Source organism: Durio zibethinus, chromosome 9, assembly GCF_047325235.1.
Source record: "Durio zibethinus cultivar Kanyao isolate XHJ-2024 chromosome 9, ASM4732523v1, whole genome shotgun sequence".
Lineage (NCBI taxonomy): Eukaryota > Viridiplantae > Streptophyta > Magnoliopsida > Malvales > Malvaceae > Durio > Durio zibethinus.
Window position 1 is genome coordinate 28,540,290 of NC_143170.1, and position 8,516 is coordinate 28,548,805.

The 8,516-nt window shown below is 29.9% G+C and overlaps 1 pseudogene; it reads left to right on the plus strand.

Moving 5' to 3' along the window:
- LOC149516932 (uncharacterized) overlaps positions 1–8,516 on the plus strand; it is a 60,523-nt pseudogene that overhangs the window by 10,193 nt on the left and 41,814 nt on the right.

The window sequence follows — 8,516 nt, forward strand, 5'->3', positions numbered from 1 at the left end:
TGGTTATCGATAGGTGGATAAAGTTGGTGGGAGGTGGAGATTAAGTATGTAGAGTCAATAGGAGGTGGAGGAAAAGAAAAGCTTGAATGAGGCTATTCAAGGCGTTTCTAGCCACAAACACCTTCAATAATTCACAAAAATTTTTATGTGTGCCAAAAACGCCTTTTCCCAAAATTTTTTGTATAGATTATCGAAGGCATTTTTGGCCAAAAATGCCTTTAGTAATCCCTTTCAAAATTTTAATGAGAGATTATTAAAAATATTTTTGACAAAAAAAGCCTTCAATAATCCATCTCCAAAATTTTTTGAATGGATTATTGAAGGTTTTTTTAGCGAAAAATGCCTTCAATAATCCTATTCAATTTTTTGTAAACTAATAGTTTTTTTGTTTTGAGCCTATACTGATGGTTACATTAATAACCATCAGTATATAACATATTTAAACTGATGGATAATCATATGCTATAAAAAAAGTTTATTTACACTAACGGTTAAATAAAGTATTAGTATAAGTATGGTACATTTTGATGATATTAAAAATCCGTTAGTAAAAGTTTTATTTACTGACGAAATTTGACCATCAATAAATAATCCATACAAAAAATATTTTTTATGGATTATTGAACGTGTTTTTGACTAAAAACGCCTTCAACAATCCCTCTCCAAAATTTTGTGAATGGATTATTGAAGGCATTTTTGGCCAAAAATGCCTTCAATAATCCCATTTAATTTTTTGGTAGCCAATAGTTTTTTTAATTTGAACTTATACTGACGGTTACGTTAATAACTGTCAATATATAACATATTTATACTAACGAATAGTCATATACCATAAAAAAAGTTTATTTATACCGATGGTTAAATAAAATATTGGTATAAATATGATATATTTTAACAGTATTGAAACTTTGTCGACAAAAGTCTCTTTTACTAACAAAATTTGACTGTCACTATAACCAAACGTCAATATATAAAAATTTTTTTGTAATGAGTGGTAAATGACTAGTCTAAGTATTAATAACAATTCTAGGGTTCTCATTCCATTACGAACTGAATTGGTCACAATAAAGGTCAAGTAGCTATCGTCTTAGCAGAAATATGATATCATTTGACAAAATGCTTAGTGGGGGCATTGCATGGTATTATGAAGAATCTTTAATTGGAAAGTTAGGTTGATTTGAAGTGTTCTCTCTCAATTTTGACTATTAAATTGCTTTGTAACCAAATGTTTTGGTAAAGTATTGAGTTATATAGTGTGATTCTATTTCTATGAATATAGAGCAACTGTTGGCTTCATTTGGTAGATGGAAAGTGGATCCTAGAAATTTGGTTGAAAGCAATCAAATTCATGTACATTTTCCCCTTAAATAGAGATGCTACCATTAAATAGTTTTTTTGAAGCTTTACTTTTAGCTTTCCTAAAACATTGTGACCTCTCAAGTACAGTCATAATTTGCCTTCACTATGAACAAAATTACTTGAATTTTTAGTGCATGGTAAATTTGTCCTGAATTCTCATAAGCTGTTGTGGTGTTAATACCTTCATCAAGTGTTGTGGTGTTGTTTTGTGGTGTTGATACCTTCATCAAGTAGGACTATCATTGGTAAAAAACAAAAAAAAGAATATTTGACAAGGGCATGAGATGATGCTTTCCAACTACATCCAAGTTTGCCAAATTTTGTGTCATTTCTAGTCAAAAGTGGGCATATTGATACCTTGATTTTTCTTTTGCTTACTCTCAGTTTCATTTCTTCTGCAGTGATGCTTTGATTGTTTATTCCTTTAATCATTTACTTGATTGACTTTTGTATTTCATTTTGTGATGAACTTATAAAAAAAATCAAATTTTTTTTAAAATTTTTCATTACAAAATACAGACGGTCTACTAACCAACTTGAAGACCATTTAAGACTTTCTTTGCTCTTTCAAGTAACAGGTATTCCATTTCATGCTTGTTTCTATTGGTTGTTATAAAGAAACATTTTTTTGTATCCTCTTGTATGTTCAATGCCATTTTCTATCAAAACTTAATATGTAGCTAGTGCAATATAACATCATATTGAGGTATTTTTAGATTTGATGTAAAACCAGTTTTAGTTGGAAAAGATAGTTGGTTATGACTGTGTAGAGTATGAAGGCTTAAACATTATAAGCATCATATTTGGGTGAACGTGCTCTTAGATTTCTGATAAAGAAAATGGGTCATATCTAAGATGTCTATTGGTATTTATACAAGGGGTTTCTTGATTGTTTTATCTATCATTCTCCAAGATAATCTCATGGGTTTACCTTTGTTGGTAATACCATCTGATGTTTTGGGCTTCTACTTCAAATTTCTTGGACTACCCAATCATTTTAGGTATCTAAAATTTTTTGTATGGTATTGTCGTAACGGTTTTGTATCCGCCCAACAAATTTGAAAAAAAATAAAAAAGAAAGTCACCATCAATCTTTTTTGGTTAGGTACAGTTGGCTACCTATTAAAACATATCCTTTTAACAGAATCTTAAAATTAATTAAAATTTATTAAAATTTATTAAAAGAATAATTTTAGGGTCTGCAAAACAGTCCGGGTTTGATAATTGGTTACGCGTGGGGAAGGATTAGCACCTCCACAACGTCCGTTTAAAACGGTATCAATTAATTACGTGTTATCCATTTATTTTGATAAAAATAATCTTATTTTCGATGTTTGAAAAATAATTTTCTTGATTTTTCATTTATTGGTTTTTTTTACATCTTTTATTATTTATTGTTTCATTCTTTATTCAAGAAAAATAAATTAGAACTTTTTTATTGAAATAGTTCATAAAACATTCAAGTACATTGATAACATTAGAAGAACTCTTTCTCACCTAAAAACTTTTTAGGCCTCACTTCTTAGAATACCATAGAATTTCATCCTCGAAGGCTTAAATTTACTTTTCATAAAAAAAATATGCCATGCATGCAATGCAAATGCTAACATGTCGATGCACACATTTTATTCATTCCTTAAAAAAATTTATTAATATTTTTTATTGCATTACTATTTTTATTATTATTCTTTTATTGAAAAAAATAAAAAATTTTATCATATTGAAGATTTTTATAAATATTCCAATATACTGATAATATTTAAAAAAAATTTTCTCACTTAGAGATTTCGTAAAGCATCGCTACTCGGAATACTTTTAGAATCCCATCCTCGAATAATATTTTTTCTTTCCTCATTTTTATTTCTATTCCTTTATCACTTTGTTTTTTAATAAATTAATTAATTTTTACTTTACTATTTTATAAAAAAAAAATTTATTGTATTGAAAACTTTTTATAAATACTCTAATACACTGGTAATATTTAAAAAAATCTTCTTACCTAAAGATTTTGTAGGTATCACTACTCGGAGTACCTTTGAATCTCATCATCAAATAAAAATTTTTTTTCTTGCTTTTTTATTATTTTTAAATTATTTATGGTTTGTTTTAAAAATTAATATAATTATAAAAAAAATTATTATATATTTCACTATTTATTTTTATTTATGCAAAAATTTATTCTAACAGATATAAACATTTTAATTTGCATGAATATTAATAATAAAATTTAAAATAACAAAAATAATATATAAAAAAATTTTAAAAATTCCAAAAAAAAAATACTTGAATCAGACCAATCAACGGTTCGGTCAATGCAGGTTCAATTGGCTTAGTGGGTCAGTCTGGTCTGGTATGGTTCGACGTCGGTTTGGTTCGATTTGTGCTAGTTTAACTGGACTAGTCAAAGTTAAATAAAGAAGTGGGTCACGAGTAGGGTGCGCGGACCATAGGTTGGGTTAGGGTTGACCCACAGATTCTTTTGGGGGTTAAAACGGCATCGTTTTGGCTTTCAGTTTTCTATAAAACCCAAATATTTTTTATTTCCCTCACTTTTTTGGTTTCTCCCTCTCTCTCGAACTCTTTCCCTTTCTTAGACCTTCTCTCTCTCTAAATTGATTAGCCAGTGGTCATCCGCTGTGTTAGCCACCGGTCGTTAGTCGTCGGCCATCATCATCGGCTGTCGAAAAATCTCAAAAATCTTAGAACACCCTATTAACTCCCTGAACCTAAATCCGGCCTCTATTTTACCAAAATGAGACCTAAAAGGCCTAGATCTACTTTTGAAGGTTTGGTCAAACCTACCACTTTTTTTTTTTTGTGATCTAAAACTGATGACATTATTATTATTATTTTTTGCAGGGCTTTTGGCTTTAGGTTTCCCGCTCCAGAAGACTGTGGTTTTTTGTTTCTTTGTTGTTTTTTTGGTTTTTCTTTTCGACAGGATGCTTTTTTTTTAACAAGGTCTCCTTTTTTTCCTCCAGCTTCATTACTCTATTTATAAAGCGAAAAGAAGACCAAAATCCTAGAAAATCTAAGATTTTGGTGGCCTAAGATTAGGATGGCCACCAGTTGTCAGAACAGCTGCCGATGGCTGTTAGAGCAACTGGCAGCTATAGGTGGCCGACAGAAAAACTGCCAAAAGAAAGAAAGAAAAGAAAAGAAAGAGAAAAGAGAAAAAATATAATATATATAAATAGTGTCTACAGTTGCCTCTCTTTGCCTATTTATAAGAATCAGGAGTAAGGCACAGACAAATGAACAACCATTTTATTTGAAAAGAAGAAACATTAAGTATAAATTTTTAAAAAAAAAAAAATTTAAAAGGCTCTTCCAAATAGAGCTTCAATGACATTTTTGAAAATTTAAAAAGCTCCTTTGAGCAGAGGTTCAACGACTTTTAAAATTTTAAAGAGCTCTTCTAAGTAAAGGCTCAATGACTTTTGAAAATTTAAAAAGGTTCCTTTAAGCAAATGCTTAACAACTTTAAAAATTTAGAAAGCTCATCTGAGCAAAGTCTCAACGACTTTTGAAAATTTAAAGAGGCTCATTCAAGTAGAGACTTAACGGCTTTTGAAATTTAAAAAAGGTTCCTCTAACCAGAGGCTCAACAACTTTAAAATTTATCTTTAAAAATTCATCTTGAAAAAGCTTATCTAAGTAGAGGCTCAACAACTTTAAAATTCATCATGAAAAAGCTCCTCTAAGCAAAGGTTCAACAACTTTAAAAATCTATCTCGAAAAAGCTCCTCTAAGCAGAGACTCAACAACTTTAAACTTCATTTTGAAAAAGCTCCTATAAGCAGAGGCTTAATAACTTTAAAAATTTCATCTGTTCTCAAAATCAAGTTCTCATCTTTGAACAAGTAAATTTCTTTCTTTTGAAATTTTTTGTTTGATTATTATCTTCATACAAATATCAAAATCTTGTTTTTCATTAGGAAATGGAAAGTCTCTGTCCTTATTATAACTGCTCATAGATGCGTGTATTGAGTGCTCTAAATGTAATGCATGTAATGTAATCAAAATTATTCGTTATAGTAAAAAGGTTCTCAAAATCTCCCACTTTTTTGCCTTTTTTATTAGAATTCTCAATAATTACCATATCAATATATTCTTAACATCTGACCATTGTATTCTTCCTCAATATTTTTCTTCTTTAAAAGTCTGCAATATCAATGTCTTGTCATGCTTTTTTCATCCTTTTTCATATGCTTTTGTCAACTTTTAAAAAGTAATGGTGAGATTTTTTGTGTTTGTTTTTCTTTTCATCATTTTAAGTTCAAGGCAAACAAAATGCAATCACACATTTCTCCTACTCAATTTTGAGGTAACAAAAATATCAAATGAAAATAAAGGAATGGATAGGCTAATTTCCAAAAGAAAGATAGCATATTTCATTAGATTAATAATAAGTGCATAAATAGGAACAAAGGTACCCAAGTATGGACGTTGCCTTAAATAATCTTTGAAATTTTGTGAAGCATATACAAGTAAAAGATCATGCATTTTAAAGGATATCTAAAAATTAAAAAATTGTTTTGGCCAAAAAATAAATAAAAATTTTGTGCTAAACTGGAATACTGTTTCAGTTAAGTCTGAATAGATGTATAGTAAGATATGAGTCCGAGCAAAAAAAAAAAAAGGTAAAAGAGAATAAGAGAAGAGGAAGGAGATAGAGAATATGATTGTCCTCTGGCACCTACCTGAATTTAGGACGAGTAGAAAAGTAGTTACTTTTTTCTTGGCCTAAAAAGATTTTTTATGCATGGTTGTTTGTTTGTGGGTGTATGTGCATTATTTTTGTCATGGTATAGGCCTAAATTTGCCATCTTCTGTTTGAGCTGTTTTTATATGATGTTAAGCCTATTCTTTTTTTTTTTTTATTTGTGTTTTTCCTTTTCATGATGATCTGTTCAGAGCTGGGAAGAAGGAATGAGATATTATGGATGCTGAAAGCAACTCCAGGGATAAAGCTAGTGAACTTTATGGGATCTAATTTTGGTTGGAATGGATTACCGGAGAACATTGTCTCCCCTACCACAAATCTATTACAGGTTAACCAAATTCTCAACTTTCCCTTCTGGCGAAGCCTGTACTGCACTTATTCTATATCGTTTTTTTTTTTTGGGGGTGATGGACCAATTCAAAACTTAGAGCTACTATGGTCCTGACATTATCATTTAAGTTGCATTTATAAAAGGAACTCAAAAATCGCTTTACTTTATTCGTACGCTTTACTCAAAAACCGTGTTTTTTTTTTGAATGGAATCGCTAGGTTGTATATTAGTACACAAAAACTTCTACTTTCAATATTACTGCGGCAATTTCTACCAAATTATTACAGCAACTCAAGAACTGAACCAAAGAAACTAGATGTTGAAATTAATTGAAGTGGCTCAGCCTCAGCCTCAGCCTTAGCTCCCCCTTTGTTTTATTACACTTATATTTTTAACCATATTCATCCGCAGGTTATGGACTATTTTCTTCTGGATGATACTCGTAACCGTGCCCCTTGGGCTTATCATAAGGAGTCGTCACCGTAAGATCAGCACCAACAAATTAAAAAAAAAATTGTCAATTAATTATCAGCTGATTAATTTGAATTCCCTCTATTGAATTGATAACAAAAGAAATTTCACATCAAATTAAATTAAAATATTTTGAGCACATAAATATAACTAAAGTCACTTCATCTATTATCAATTTATTTTAATGGGATATCCTTCTAAAATTTAACCTCCAACAAAAATATATATAGTAAAAACCTAAATTTAATTAAAAAAGTACTATATATATATACATATTACATAGTTGGAAAAGCCACTGAGGGCTGTAAAACTAATTTCTCATTTTTCTTTCTTGTTTATATATGGTACGTAATCTTTAATCAGTCGCTTGAATTAATGAGCATGTTTTGTGTGATTAATTAGCACAGAAAGAAAAAGTAGTTGATGCATATAGACATAGCACAATTAAACATATTATTATCATATCTCAGACTACCTATATATAATAACAAAATTCTAGGCCAAGAAATGAAGTAAATACTCAAGAAGCTAGGCCAGGCTATAATCCTTACGAGGGCGGAAAATCATTCCGAGTTTCCTTATAGCCTTTGTTACTCGATTAATTTTGTCTCAACTGGATATCAATGTATGAGAATTTTATAAATAATATCCAGCTAGTTCAAAGGTTAGTGAGAAAACTTACAATATAAAATATGAATACGATATGAAAAAATATATATAAAAATAACACAATTTAAAATTTTAATAATAATTATATATGAATTTTAAAAAAATTCAAATTTTTTTTCTTATTTATATGACATGAATATACAAATTGTCAAATTACTCATAACCAAGATACACTCTATGTGGAGATCTGCACCTAATTTGTGAAATATTATTGGCCTTGATCTGAAAGTCTTACTATTTTATTTCATAAAAAGTACATATATATATATCATAGCAGAACCTCAAAGCAATCCCATATGGGATTGGGGCGTTACAAACTCCCTCCGTTAAAGCTTGACATTCCCGTCAAGCTCAACACAAAACACACAGCACATAAATCCATCGAATTACACCAAACGTTAGACAAAGCCCAACACAAAATATACAGATCACGCACTTAACTTTCATCTAATTGGTGACAGCTTTTATACAATTTGTGAAGATTCACACTCAATCAATAAAGTATTGTCCATTTTAACCTGAAGATTTCATAATTTTGTCTTACAAATGACATCATTACATATATATTATAGTAAATTCTTAAAGTATCCCGATATAGAATTGGGAGGTTACACTTTTAATTCACCATGGGTTTCAATTGTGCTCTGTCGTTTGGCAAAAACACGAATGTGGACCAATCAAACTCAATGCAAATATAAATGGTCAAACAATTTAAACTTTTGTTAAATTGCTAAATTCATATAGTCCAAGTTTAGCAGTTTATTTGGGGTTATATGTCCCTCGGCTTTGGGTTTAGGCAACTTCCACAGACCTCAATCACTTTGCACTCTCACAAAATACGTTATATATTATCCGCAGATGTAGATGGTCAAACAATTTAAACTTCTGTCAAATTTCCAAATTCATATAGTCCAAGTTTAGCAGTTTATTTGGGGTTGGAGGTCCGTATGCTTTGGGTTT